This window comes from Budorcas taxicolor, chromosome 9 (genome assembly GCF_023091745.1).
Source record: "Budorcas taxicolor isolate Tak-1 chromosome 9, Takin1.1, whole genome shotgun sequence".
Classification (NCBI taxonomy): domain Eukaryota; kingdom Metazoa; phylum Chordata; class Mammalia; order Artiodactyla; family Bovidae; genus Budorcas; species Budorcas taxicolor.
The window spans coordinates 75,622,044-75,637,778 of record NC_068918.1 but is presented as its reverse complement, the minus strand read 5'-3'; the positions used below and the strand labels follow the sequence as shown (position 1 = coordinate 75,637,778).

At 35.5% G+C, this 15,735-nt stretch overlaps 1 long non-coding RNA gene across 1 annotated transcript in view; it reads left to right on the top strand.

Annotated features, from left to right (window-relative positions):
* The window catches only part of LOC128053100 (uncharacterized), a 306,615-nt gene that overhangs the window by 70,842 nt on the left and 220,038 nt on the right, over window positions 1-15,735 (top strand). The window contains exon 2 of the long non-coding RNA XR_008199902.1: window positions 7,720-7,842. This is a non-coding gene — a long non-coding RNA (uncharacterized LOC128053100). The remainder of the gene's footprint in view (window positions 1-7,719; window positions 7,843-15,735) is intronic.

The following is a 15,735-nucleotide window of genomic DNA, read 5'->3' as shown; positions in this document are numbered from 1 at the left end:
ACAATCTTGAAAAAAATAGAACAATGTTGGAGGATTCACACTTCCTGATTTCAAAATTTACTATAGAGCTACAGTAAAAAAGACAGTGTGGTATTTGCATAAGGATAGACACATAGATCATGTAGCATTTAACCTGAGAGTCCAGAGGTAAACCCACACATCTGTGGTCAATTGACTTTTCACAAGAAAATTCAATGAGGGAAAGAATAGTGTTTTCAACATATGAAGCTGGTACATCTTCATATTCACATACAAAAGAATGAGATTGGATTGTGGCTCACACTATCTCCAAATATTAACTCAAAATGAATCAAACCTTTAAGAACTAAAGTAATAGAATTCTTAGAAGAAAACATGAGAGTAAATGTTCATTATCTTAGTTTAAGCAATCAATAGTTCTAAAAATGTAACACAAAAAGCATGAGTAACACGAAAAATAGATTGGAATTCCTCAACATTAAAAAATTTTGTGCCTCAAAAAATCAAGAAAATGAAAAAATGATTCACAGTATGGAATAAAATACAGGACTTCTCTGTTGCCCAAATGGTAAAGCATCTGCCTGCAATGTGGGAGACCAGGGTTTGTTCCCTGGGTTGGGAAGATCCTCTGGAGAAGGGTATGGCAATCCACTCCAGTATTCTTGCCTGGAGAATCCCATGGACAGAGGAGCCTGGTGGGCTACAGTCCACGGGGTCGCAAAAAGTCGGACATGACTGAGCGACTAACACACACACATGGAATTAAACATTCACACACCATTAATCTGATAAGAATGTTACATCTAGTATATATAGGAAATTCTTGCAACTCTAGAATAAAAACAAAAATATCCTAATGAAAATATGAGCAAATAATTTGAATAGATATTTCTCTAATGAGGACATGCAGACGGAAGATTAGCATATAAATGATGTTCAACATCATTAGTTATCAGGGGATAGGAACTCAAAATCAAAATGAGATAGAATTTCACATCAACTAGGATGGTTATAATAAAAATATAAAAAGGAAAAAAACAAATGTTAAGGATGAAGAAACATAAGAACCTTCACACATTCTTGACCAGAATGAAAAATAGTGCAGACACTGTGGAAAACAGTTTGGAAGTTCTTCAAAATGTTGAAAATACAGTTGACATATGACCCAGCATTTTCACTTCTAGGTTTATATTCAAGAGAATTGAAAAAATATATATCATATGAAAGCTTGTGTACAAATGTTTATAGCAGTATCATTCATAATATCAAAAAAATGGAAATGATCTAATGCCCATAAACTGATGAATGGATAAGCAAAATATAGCATATCCATATAGTAGAATAGTATTTGGCAATAAAAAGAAATAAAGCACTGATAAAGGCTATCGCATGAATGAACTTAAACACAAGGCTAAGTGAAAGAAGCTAGACACAAAAGGCCACATATGGTAGGATTCCATTTATGTAAAATGTCCAAAATATGCAAATCTATAGATACAGAAAGTAGATTAGTAGTTGCCAGGGACTCAGGGAGAAGAGCACAATGACTACTAACTGGTACAGGGTTTCTCTTTGGGGTGACGTATTATGGTATTTAGTAGTAGCAATGGCTGCACAACTCCAATATTTTAGAATTCACTGAATGGTACACTTCAGTGAATTTTCTAGAATAAGAGTTATATTATGAAATCTTTTACTATTTGATATTGAAGGTGCTTGAAGTTAATGTTTATGTCATTATTTTAGAACGGAGATGATATTTCCAGTATTTTTAATACTCACCTGAAATTTAATTTGCTTCTTGCCATTTTTTGTAACTTAATCTTGGAATGCATTTTATATGTCTACTCAACCATGATTTTTTAAAAGTTTGGTATGTTATTTTAAAAAATTGTATAAATCATTTGATGCTAATAACAAAGAATGAAAACAGTTTTACATATTTCAAGTGTTCTGTGTCCAAGCAGTAAGTATAGATTAGAATTTTCTGTCTTAGACTGAAATTTATTAAGCACAGATTATAATATGGCCTTGGTTTTAAGTATGACATCAGCTTTTATTAATAAAATTGTATCCAATTAGCAATTTGATTTGCTTTTGCTGTGTAAAAAACTATCTCAAGACCTAATAGTTTAAATTTCAAGCAATTATTGTTTGTCATGTGTGTGCGGGCCAGTCTGTTTTGGTTTTGTTGAGGGGGATCTCATTCATGTACCTGGGACCTCAGCTGAGACAGGAAGCCTTGCAGTCCCTTCATGTGGTCCCTCAGCCTCCGGCAGGCTTACCTGGGTTTGTTTATCTGATGGAGAAAGAGTCCAGCAGCGAAAGAGGGTTAGCTCTCTGATGAACACTGATGGTTAGCTTTATGTGTCAACATGATGGGGCCACGGGTGCCCAGATATTTGGTTTGACATTTTTGTAGGTGTGCCTGTGAGGGTATTTGAGATGAGGCTGACCTTTGAATTGTTAATCTGAATAAAGAAGATTACCCTCCCCAGTGTGGATGGGCCTCATCCAATTCCTTGGAGGCCTGACTAGAACAAAAGCTGGCGTAAGAGCGAATTTGCTCTCTTTGCCTGAGTGGTTTCAAGTCAGGATATCAGGCTTCTGTACTCAGCCTGGGACTTGCACCACCAGCCCTTGTGGGTATTTAGTTTTCATGTGGCAGATCATGAAATGTCTCAGCCTCCATAATCACCTGAGCCAATTCCTTAGAATAAATAAATCTCTCTCTCTTTCCCTCTCTCTCTCTATTTATCTGTTAAGAGATAGAGAGAATGTGAGAGAAATGTGATGCAGTCAGAGGAATGAAAGATTCTTGTATTGGTAGGATTCCCCCAATTAACAGAACTAATAGGTTTTATATATATTACAAATATTGGGCTTTATAATATATATATTACAAACATTGGGCTTCCCAGGTGGTATTAGCAGTAAAGAACCTGCCTGCTAACGAGGAGATGTGAGACACATGGGTTTCATCCCTGTGTTGGGAAGATCCCCTGGAGGAGGACACAGCAATGCACTCCAGCATTCTTGAGAATCTTATGGACAGAGGAGCCTGGCAGGTCCTTTGGGTTTCAAACAGTTGGACATGACTGAAGCAACTTAACACACACATATTATAAACATTATCATTATGGTATATATAATGTATTGAATTATATAAACCTATATATTATTAAATATTATGCCTTAATATGATAATGTGTTTTTGTATAATAATATAATATTTTATATAAAATGATAATTTTTAAATTCTTTTTTTTTCTTGAGAGCCTTGAACACCTTTCCTTCTGTGGCTTGTACCACATTTGCTGTTATCCTGTTGGCCAAAGCAGGTCTCATATCCAGACCCAGAGTCAACATAGGAAAGGACTCTCCACGGTACAGAGAGGGATATTAGGTCAGCCGTTTTTGCAAACAGTTAACCAAGATGGGCAAAGTCCTCCTTAATCTGTTCTATGTGGTAAAGTCCATAGTTTCCAAATGACTCTCCTACAGATGATAATGGTCTCTTATGTTGGTTGTTTCCCTGAAAACTAGGAGCAAAATTTGAATTTGTTTTCTCTATTCCTTAAAACATTTTCAAGCATAGTTGCCTAAAATATATTAAATAAAGTTAGACTTATAAGGCTTTCTTTCTAGGTAATTAGAAAGATGAGTTTAATCCTGAAATATATCTGACAAGGATCTTAGAAAAAGATGGTAAACTTGGATGTTTCTAGCATCTAGGCTGCATATATGTTTCTGATTTACAAATTCTTTTAAGTCGCACAACTACACAAGTGCTACCATACCTGCATTTCATACTATTAACTACCGTAATAACAGCAGCAGTGGCAGCAAGGATAATAGTTACCACTGATTGAACGATAAATATGTTTCAGGTAAGATTCTAAATATTTTAACTGAATTAACTAACTCAATCCCCATAACAATACTATGGGATTTATCCTATTCTCATCTTCAAACTGAGAAAAAGGAAGCAGAGAGCAATTATGTCAGAAGAGTGAAGTGGAAAGGACTTAATAGGTATTTTGCTTGAGAACATGATGAAAAACTCTTTTGTTTAACACTTCAGTCTGTCCTAGGCTATTGGTGTTCTGGTGCAGGTTGAAGCAAATCACCCAGCGGAAGATGCCTCACATTCCTGCCTCACATTCCTGCCCCACATTCCTGCCTCACAACGAGGGCTCTGTAGCCGCTCTTGTCTCACTGTGGTCCCGCACATTACGCACACTATAGTTTCCTCTTTGAAATATTTTGCTTTCTGGAAGATGGGCCTGCCTTTCCTTAAAAGCAGAAGACAAAAATATAACCCCCTTTTGTAAATTTGAGTAAAAAATTCCTGTTTAAGCTGTGAGGCCAGACTATAACCTCCCCAGGCCAAAGCTGGCAGCAAAATGGGACACTGAGCATGCCAAGGAAGGGTTATTGGCCCGGGAACAATGTCAGCAGTAATAGAATCTTCTAAACGTGGAGGAGTTTCATCAGTTTGAGGATTTGTCTTATTACTGGATATTTTACCAGATAAACATACAGTATTTACCATATTTCCTTAAAATTAAAAAAATATTTTTAATTTAATTAAAAAATTTTTTGGCTGTGCCACATAGCTTACAAAATCTTAGCTTCCTGACCAAGGATTGAACTAGGGTCCTGGCAGTGAAAGGGTTGAGTCCTGACCACTGGACCACCAAGGAATCTCAGTAGTTACTGTATTTCTGAAATGAGAATGTAATGGGGGTGAAATATCTTTATAGTGTGTCCTATTCAACATTGTTTAAATATTTATGTCCTTGTGCTTTCTTATTTTTACCTAGTGTTATTCAAGTCTTTTTTGTTTGGCTTTGTGGATAGCTTCAAATTTATAGTTTCATTCAAAAAAATTACAACAAAAATTAGAAATAACCTACCAGAATGTGTTACTTTATGTATGTATTAATTTGTAAAACATACTTCAATTTTGTTAGAATTAAATTAACATAAAACAATTCCATGCAGAGTTCCTTTGTAAGAGAAAGTACATTTTTTATGAGGCTGTAGCTGAAAATAAATATTTGCAGTGTGTCTTATTGTGGATATATTAAGCCTTCTCAGTTTTAATAAAAGTTATGTTAAGATGACTTTTATAATAAGTATGGATAATTGCATACTTTTATTGTGGAGAAAATCATTGAAACACATCGATGGGATTACAGTTAAAAGCATAAAACCGGAGCACATGCTTCCTCCAAATATAAAATATAGCACTGTGTTTTGAAATTTACATGTATTCAGGAGAATGAAAATGATAAAAAAATTTCAAATATTTACATGTTATTGACCTGGTGTAACACGTCATATCTAATTTTACTTTTTTCCTAGTAGAGGGCACAGAAAGAGAACTCAAGAGTCAAAAGAAGTTAAAAAAGACATAACTACTTTAGAGAAACCACTGTGAGACTGTGTTTGTTAAATTCCACAAGAAATACAAAGAGTTTTGCTTATGTCTGTTTTAACAGTAAGTAAAGTAAGAAGGAAGATGTTAGAACAGAAATTCAGGTGACCCCAGTGGGCCAGATGGACATGTTTTTTAAGAAGCAAGGAAAACATTTCAGAGAGAGCACAATGAGCTTGTGGAAAGAGGTAGGAAGAAGGCAAAAGGGAAGATATAAGGAAAAGGGGACGAGGATAGAGGAAAAAAAAGGAGCGTGATCCATAGATAAAAAGGTAGAAAGAGAGGAAGGTTAGATTGGGAGACAGGGAAAAAGACCAAAAAAGAAAGAAAGAAAGAATGACGCCTCAATAGAAATATGAATGTAAGGCCCATATCCAGAAAACTCCATTTCAAATTTACCCTGTAGGAAAGCCAATCTCAGAACTGCAGTCATCAAGACATGATCACAGATGTATATGACTAACAGGTCTCAGTTCAAATGCCATCTCATAAGTGACTTTTTCCAGACCACCTAGCTTAAGCAGCACCCCCAGTTAATACTTCTTTGTTCTCTTCCTAGCACTTATTATCTCCTAAATAATCTTGTGTATTTACAAATTTATCCTCTATCTTTCTTCTTCTGAATGTAAGAGCTTCTATTAAGAACAGGGACATTGCCTTGTTTCCACTGCACCCTTAGTTGCCCAGAAATTTCCTGGCATGTAGTAGATACTCAATAAACATACTTTAACTGTTGACTAAGAGAAAATCTATTATTTACTTTTTTGTGAGCTCAAGGCTACATATAAATTTTATATATATAATATTTGGAAAATTTCTCCATCTTACAGAGGCCTTCAAAATTCACTCCTTCTTAAAATATTTCTTCTGAGGCTAAGAACTGCCACTTGCTAAAATTTTGTCACTAAATGGCAAGGTAATGCCCTTGCTTCTGTTCAGTAACAGAGCAGTAGATTTGACTCTCATTTTGTAGTAGATATGACTCTGTCATTTATTAGCTTACTGGATTTCTACTAGTCTAAAATTTTATAAAGACACCCATGAATAGGGAAATGATTCTCTAAAACCAAGTCTTCTCCTGAACATATTTATAAACAGTAAAAGTTACAATAACTAGGATTTATATAGGGGAATGGGACATAAATGGGAAAAGTGACAAGGGGTCGTTTTTGGGGAAAGACTAAATAAGACCTTATTCATGACTAGATATTAGGAAGTGTTGTTTATTCCGACTACTCCCAGAGCCTGACACCCCTGGTCCATTGTCATCAGGCCGCCTTCTAGCCAATGAATGAAGCCACAGCTGTTCGGAACCTGACAGTCTGCAGCTTTCTTCCTGTGATAAAGCAAGGACTCTCAAGCTCTATAAAACCACAGGCTGTTTCCTTATAAATTTAGCACACTTGATACAATATGGAAAAAAAAAAAGCAGAAACCCAATTTGACTTAGTAGCCCTTCACAGTGGGATGAGCGGTTTTCAGTTTGTTTTAGCTTGGGCTTTAAAAATGAGAATCTACTTCTCAATGTCACCTTTATTTTTTATGTTTCCTCTTTTTGGAGAAGCTTGCTCATTTCTATAATCACTTATTTATTCCTAATACCACTTTGCTGAGCAATAGCGTGACAGAAAAAACTGTGTCAGATGAATAATAATTTTTAAATTTTAAAGGGTTTAGACTGAACGACACTGACAATGTTGCAGGTCCTGAACTGTCCAAATGGTTAGTACAAGAATCAAATCTGTGCTGGGGAAAGGGTAAAGCATCACTTACCAAAACTATATCTATTTGTAGGGTGAAAACTAGCAGACATATAGTTTTTTGGCTATTCTATTTAATAATGAAAAGAAAGGAGTTCGATTGAAACTGCAAAGGCCTGCTTTGGTGAACTAAATAAAATTACTCTGGCTGGGAACTAAATAAAATACAAGAATTAATCGTGTGATTTTGACCTAAAGTTGCAACACATTTTTATGAAAACATTTCTGAGCCTCTGTTTTGAATCCTGCACTCAGTAGGCCAATCCAGAATGACCCCAGAAGTGGGCTCTAGTAGAGAAAAGAAGGGTTGTGAGTATCCAGAATAGTTCAGTCTTAGACCTTCCCTTAGACAAGTCTTTTAAAAGTCCAATATTCAGTCACCAGATTTGAGTCACTTTTATGGAAGTGTTAATTTTAGGTTAGCTCTGGTCTGGTTGGGAAAGTTAAGTTGCTAAATGGATTGCTTGGTTTGCCCCAGGGCAGACATGTTTCTAAGGTTTGATTCTAACTTAATCCGGCTTCCTTTCGCCATTATAGAATGAAGAGGACCAGGGACAAGTCAGATTCCCAGGGCCTCTGTGGAGCAGAACAAGATCCCTTTGGCCAGACACAATCAGGATTGGTTATGGAATTCAGCCAGCTCCCAGAACTGGAGGTGAGGTAAGGTGTAAATAGCTATGTTGTCTTCTGTATCACGTTGTCTCATGGTTCCATGGGAATCTACCATGTCCAATATATATAACCTTGTCTGTACATTTACTTTGAAAGAGACCCCACAGCTTAGAAATGTATTATCTCAATTTAAGTCCATATGACATTTGATAAAACATGCAGTAACAGTTGTCACAAGTACTATGGCTGAAAGAATTTGTGTATCACAAGATAGCTTAGCTTTCTCTTGTAATTGACTTTCATGTACATAAAAAAGCAACATAACTCAACATTTACGCACATAAACAACCATCGACACCAAGCTTTCAGTTGCATAAGGTGTTGGAAGACTTGTGAATTACCAAATATATTAAAGAAGTATAGAGCATGTAAACTGGTTCCACTTGCTTTTTCCATTTCACTCAGAAGCCGTATAGGAATTTGGCCAGGCTGGAATTTTGGTGGGGAGGGATTTTCAAGTTAGAGTTTCAATCTGGCTACCAGGCTGGTTCCCTTTACCAGTCAACAGAGGAAGTTTCTTCCTTCCAGTGAAGAAGACAGGCACACTGACCTGATCACCAAATTACGGCGTGACTTTATACTTCACCAAGAAAGGAAAAGGGGATACACTGAATAAAATAATGGCTCATATCCTCCAAATGTAGGTTAAAGTTTTTTCAGTGTGGATGTACACGGAGATATGTGGTATTGGGGGGAAGGTCCACTGTACTTGGGAATAAATAAGGTGGTTTGGGGCACTTGAGAGAAGTAAAAATTTTCAGGCTCTCTCCTTTTATCTGCATTTCTACTTGCCCCATCTACTTCAAGGGCCATTGTCTCTAGGTGTTTTAGGACCTTGTGAAGAAACATAAAATTCTAAATTATTCTTATCTTATACTCCTATCAGATTCTACATGTGCAAGACCTAAGAACAACTGATAGAGAGATTATGGGGTGTAACCTTGAGTGTGCAGATGAGAGATAAATGGGACGAATAAACATAAAAACAGCTCCATCAAAAACTATATACTGGGGGAGCTCAGATTTCTGTCTGTTTCTTCTCATCTCTCTCTTCATAGTTCCCTTCATGATCCCAAAGCACAGGCTTCACAAAAAGCTTCAGTTCAGAGAGGTACCTTTCTATGCAACAGTAGCAAGGGAGTGAATAACTTTCTGGGAGTATATAGAAAACTATTCGTGGTTGTTTTGCATTTCCACATTTTTAAAAGAAAATAGTACAACAGAAAGTCTGTTGTGGATGGGGAAGTTTGTTAGATGAGGAGTTACTTGAGAAAAAGCTTAATATGTAAATTCTGACTTCAGAAGGCCAAGAACTAAACCCAGGAGACAAAAGTGATGTGAAACCTAATTAACATTGGGAAAAATCACCATGTTTGGATTTGTGTTACCAGTTAGTTAATGTAATTTGTGACTGATCTATTACTTTTTAAATAGTTTTTCACTGGATTACAAAGGGCAAATTGTCCTTTGAGCTCTCAATCAAGGAGTGCTAAGTAATGGAGTATTTAGAGTGTTAGGAACTACAGATTGAGTGTAAAAGTCACTGACATCTGTAAGATTTCCTTGTAGGCAAATTAAAGTAGGTGATAAAGGTTTTGAATATAACAGATCAACTTCAAGGAGGGTCTAATTTTGAGAAGAGATTCAACTTGAATTGAATTGAGTATAAGAATTAGATCAGGATTAGTTGGAGTGATGATTAAAACATTCAAGTTTATAAGTCCTTGTAGTTGCTAGGTATTTCTTGTACTAATTGTTGACCAAATTAAAAAAAGATAATACTTAGTAATGCTGGTTAATGTTTTTGTTTTTAGGTTGAATATAATCTGTCTTTAAGTTTTTTCTTCTTAAAAACAGATTTTAAATTTTAAAACAGTTTAAGAGAGTGCAGAGTTTCTATATAGCCCATACCAATTGTTCCTTGTTAATAACATCATATATTTGTATGGGATATTTGTTGCAATTTTGAATCAATATTGTTATATTATTTTAACTGTAGCCTATAATTTATTTTAATTTCCTTAGTTGTCACCTAATGTCCTTTTCCTCTTTGGGGATCTCATCCAGGTTACTACATTGTCTTTAATCCTCATGAGTCCTGAGGTACCTCTTGGCTATGATAGTTTGTCAAAGTTGCCGAGTTTTTGGTGACTTTTGACCGTTTTGAGGACTCAACTATTTTGTACAGTGCTCCTCAGCTGGGAGTTGTCTGATGTTTTTTTCTCAATGATTAGGCTGGGGTTGTAGGTTTTATGGAGGAAGACCACAGAGGTAAAGGGCCATTTTCATCACATCATGTCAAGAGTACATACTTCAACATGATTTATCATTGTCTCCATTTACCTTGGTCAACTGGGTGAGTTAGTGTTTGTCAGGTTTCTCTACTGTAACATTACTATAAAGTTATCCCCTTTTCTATACTGTACTTTGGGGAAGAAAGTCACTATGAACAGCTCATATCCAGTGTGTGAGAATTTATACTTCACCTCCTTGAGGGCAGAGTACTGACCCTAATTATTTGTAAATTTTCTGTCTAGGAGATTTGTCTGTTCTCCCTTATTTCTTCTTAAATTATTTATCTATATCTGTATGGACTCACTGATTTATTTTTTGTTTTGGATTATAAGCTAACACCACTTTACTTGTTTTGTTGATAAATATTTCCAGCTTGACCATTGGGGACTTTTTCAGTTCTCTGCTTGGTCCCTTGGCATGTTCCATTATTTTTTAATATAGCATTTCCTTTACATTCTGATACTAAAAGATGCTCCAGGATCATCTTGTATATTTTTTGTCTCAGTCCTAGAATCTGTCTATCTCCAAAGGGCCTTCTTTATATTTTTTTTAGTTGGAAAATGGTATTAGAAAGCAAAGTCTGAGTAGAAGGTGTTCTTGTTGCTACTGAGGTGTCATTAAGCAAGGAGTTATATGTGTGTGTAGTAACCCATGTATGTACATATTTCTACAATTATTTCTATATGTAATCATGTACATCTATACCAAACTAAAAAGGCATTCATGCTGATGTCTCCAACGCTAATCTATTCCCACGTGACTTATTTTGGCCTCCTCTCCTTTCTTGTCTATAATCTCCCACTCCCACACTGAGAAGTCTTGCTCCCAACATCCAGTATCCAATTACTTAATTGTTCAATTCCAGTATATATGTATGGCAGAATCAAAATCACTTATATCCTATGAGAATCAGCTTTACCAGCACACAGTGTTTATATAATGGTTTATTTTGCCTATTGTCTTATAGACTCCATTCATTTCCAGATTTACTTAGGTCATCTTTTCCCCTTCACTCCCCTTGCAGTAAGTTTGTTTTCTATATTTGTAATAGTTACATTTATTTCATACATTCATGGTACAGTTAGTTTTATCACATTCTACATGCCGCCCAGGGATACTCAGACCTCTGATACAGGTTTTTTGTTTGTTTGTTTTTTTTCAGTGTGCATACAGTGAGGCTCACTCTTTATGTTATAAAGTTTGATATATTTTGACAAATGTGTACTATCATATATCTGCCATTATAGTATCGTACAGAATAGGTATATCACCTTAAAACAGTGCTTCGTGTATTTGACCTCAGCTAACATTCTCCCTGCCTCAAATGCCTGGAAACCATTGACCATTTTACCATTGCTATAGTTTTGACTTCTCCAGACTGTCATATAACTGGTGTTTTCTTTCTTTATAAGCATAACTGTTAGCTTATATTTATTAAGTATTCACCAGGTGGTTGTCACTGTGTTATGTGCTCTTCATTTAGTATCTTTTTTTGGTTCGCAGACCACATGATGGAGGGACAGTTTTCATTCTTTATTACAAATGAGGAAGCACAGAACAGCTAAGTACTAGTCCTAAGCAAGTAAGAAAACTTGCCAACTTAAGGCGAGGGCTATTTGACTAAATTCATACTCAGAATTGAGAAAATAAGAAACAGGATGCCTGCTTCAAAATGCTTCTTCTTCATTTGGGTAGTTCTGTGCATAAAACAATAGGGCTTCTTTAAAACCTCAAACATGCATTACTTTAACAGAGAATGTGTTTGTACTAAAAAGGAAAGAAGGACAGTAGATGGAAGGGAGGCAGAAAGGAAGGAAAGCGTATCAAATCCAGCAACAGGATCAGTGACTCTGTTAAATTCTACTAAAAGCCAGACATTTCCCCCTGAGGGCACATAGGAGTGACTGTTCTCCTGTCTCAGAACATCCCTCAAGCCCCACCAGTCTGGAAAAAGTAAGTTCAGAGGAGCATATTTATTCTTGCTTTTTCCCCTAAAGGGAACTGCAGTGTTCAACATTAATACCTTTAATTCACATTCTTAGTTTACTCAAGAATATAGCAAATGTTTGACTTTTCAGTTCTGAATATTCCTTGCTAATGTGGTTATTAATCTAGATCCCAGCTATGACTCATCTCATGGTTTTGTCTTCTTCCAAAACCTTCGTAAGAATCTTCCACTGTGCTTCCCATCAGCCTCCTTAAAGTTAGATAGATGAATTATTAATTGTTGTTAAAATAAAACACTTTCCTGGTATTTGAGAATGTTTTCATGCGAACCTAACTATGTAGTGATGAGTAAACAATCCATTCTGAGTATTTCAATGTGTCTTAGAATCCCAGAATAAAAAAAAAAAAAAAAGTAATGATCTTTTAGGAATCAGGTGTCTGTCTTCTGGCAGAAAGGGACACATTCTTTCCAGAAAAAAAGATTCACCTTCTTTTAGCAACATGTTAGGAAACACCAGATATAACATCTATGCAAAATTATTTGCAAATTTCCCCTGTGAGGCTATAAAATCACAGGTAGAGGTTCAATCTAGCTATTTTTATTGTGAACTGGCTCTATCAATGTGGAGCCCAGTGGAAGAAAGTGTTGGGAATTGCTTTACTCATTAAGCAAGAAGTTCAGATTTGTTCTTGGATTTCTTGAAGATACTCATACTATTTTTTAAGGTTGTAACAAAGTACCACAAACTGGGAAGCTTTGCTTAAACAAGAGAAATTTATTGTCTCCCAGTTCTGGAGGGTAAACAAGGTGTGAGTATGGTGGGTTCCTTCTGAGGGTTCTTGAATAGAATAGAATATTCCAGGCCTCTCTCTTAGGATCTGGTGGTTTGCTGACAATTTTTGACATTCCTTGCATTGTAGATGCATTACTCTGCCTTTATCTTCACATGGAATTCTTCCTTCATATACTCTTTTCTCTGTGAAATGTCTCTCTCTTCCAGGTTTCCTATTGGGAAAAAAGACGGCAGTCGTTAATATATTGATTTAGAGTCCATCCTAATGACCTTATTTTAACGTGATTACCTCTGTAAAGACCCTACTTCCAAATAAGGTTGCAATTCAGAGGTACTGGAGGTAAAAACTTTACCATATCTATTCTGTTGTTGTTTAGTAATTAAGTTGTGCCTGACACTTTTGTGACCCCATGGACTGTAGCCCGACAGACTCCTCTGTCTATGAGATTTTCCAGGTAAGAACACTGAAGTGGGTTGCCATTTCCTTTTCCAATATCTATTTTGGGGTGACACAATTCAACCCTTAATAGTGCCACTTAGTTTATTTTGCCATTACAAAACCAAAAGCCTCTACTGTGCTAGAACCATGCTTTTTCTCTAGTCCTTTTCATCAACTTTCCTCTCAAACCAACTTCCTGGATGACTTTTTGCCTTTGGATACATTCATGGAGAGAAAGAGGTTGGACTTACATCATGCAAGAGGCTGAGATTATGTGAGGTTAACTAAAAACTGAAATTTCCAGGTAATTTATACTGAATCTATTCCTTGACCCACAGAAGAAAATATAGTCTCTGAAAATGTTAACTATAACATAATGAATAAGAGGTGACACTCTGCCTCAAGAAAATATTATCAAATCAAATTCAATAATACTTTAAAAAGATCATACACCAGGGTCAGTGGGAGTTATTCCAGGTGTGCAAGAAATTATTCAGCTTGCTTAGATCGCTCACCATGATACACCCCATTACCAAAATGAAGGCTAAAAATCATATGATCATCTCATTTTTATATACAAAAATGAAAGAAAATGTAAGAAGTGGATTTTACGAATATAGGTGATGCTGAAGAACCAAATAAAGGTTATTCAGTTAGTTCATAAGACTGATTATGTGATCAAAATGCAGACTTCATGCAGTTGATGTAGAAGATTTAGTTTCATTCCAGGTATATGTCAATTGCCAAGAGTTAGAAGATGAAAACCACATAATCTGTAACCATATGATTCTTTGTGGGAAAGACATCCATTAAAATACTTTGTACTATCTGGTAAATCATAAGAAAAAGTTCAGGCCAGAAGGAGAAAGAGATGAGGTGATTTTTGGAAGATAAGAATATCTAGTTAAATGAGGAATGGATGTCAAGGTAGAAGAAGTATTATCAGGAAGAAGTATTATCAGGAAAGGCACAAAGGTGAGAAATGTAAGGTATGTCCATGGAAATGCCACAGTTCAGTATTATTACTAAATGTAAAATAAGAAGTAGAGAATAATAGATCCAAAAGGCCAATTAATGGTTGAGTTTGGAAGAAGAGGGTTACAGGATGTTAGTACATTTGCTAGGTTTTGTACTTTATTTAGAACTTTTATATTTATGTTCATGGGAGATATTGTTCTTTATTTTTCTTCTCTTATACTGCTCTTGTTGAGTTTTTTATTTTAATCAAGTTGTATTAATACTAAATTCATAAAATAATTCATTTGAATACTTCCCTTTGTAAGATTGGAATTATGTATTCTTAAATTTTGATAGCATTACCTGTAACACCATCCATGCATTTGATCTGGGAAGTCTTTATATTTCTAATTCAGTTTCTTTGGTGTTTCTCAATCTATTAAACTTTCTTCTTGATCAGTTTTGTTTGTCCCCCTTATCTATGCTTTCAAATGTATTGACATAAAGTTTATGGTATCTTGTTTCCTTCTTAATCTCTGTTGTAGCTCTAATTGTGTTCCCTTTGTCATTTCAAATGTTGTTTACTTTTGCCTTGCATCTGTTTTCTTGATCAACCTTGCTAGAGGTTTGTCAATTTTATTTATCTTTTCAAAGAACCAAGTTGGCTGTTTGACATTCCTGTCATATGTTGCATTACATTTCCCTAGGTTCTCTTTTTCTTTTTATTGTTTCCTTCCTTCATCTTTGTGTTTCCTCTGTTCTCTTTACACTACTCAAGGTTGAATGCTTAGGTTATGTATATCAGCCTTTCTTATTTTCTACAGTCTGGACACTGTCCTTATTTTACATTTATTATGTTGTTCTTTGATCAATGACTCTCTCTCATTTTATATCATGTGCTTCTTTAATTTGCGGACCACTTCATTTTTCTGTTGTAGTTTCATATCTAATATTTTGCACAGTGCCTGACTCATAATAGTGGCTCAATGAATATGTGCTGAATGGGTGAATGTTTAGTATGATTTGTAAACAGCTTCACACTGTACACATTATTAATATATTTATCTGAGCTGAAAATAGTCCAGTAGCTTGGAGTATATGAGAATATCAATGCAACTGTCTAAGAAAACTTATAGACCAATCTTTTTGAGAGATATTTTCATTTATAACCTAAGGGAATAAAAATGTCTTCAGACAAACACTTTCTGAACTGCTGAGTGTTACAAAAACAGGAAAGTCAGTCATCAGAAGTATTTATGAAGCCAGTCTGAAGACTATCATTGCCTTTCTTCTTCAGGGAAGTATATGTGTAGGAATTCTTTCTCAGCAGGATTATGATGCAGTTTTTAATTTTACCAGCGTAACAAGAAATTTCCTTAATTTTTGTCAAAAGATCGTTAATATTTGGACTCAGAGCTAAGTTCAAATGCCAGCAGGGTTCCCTATGTC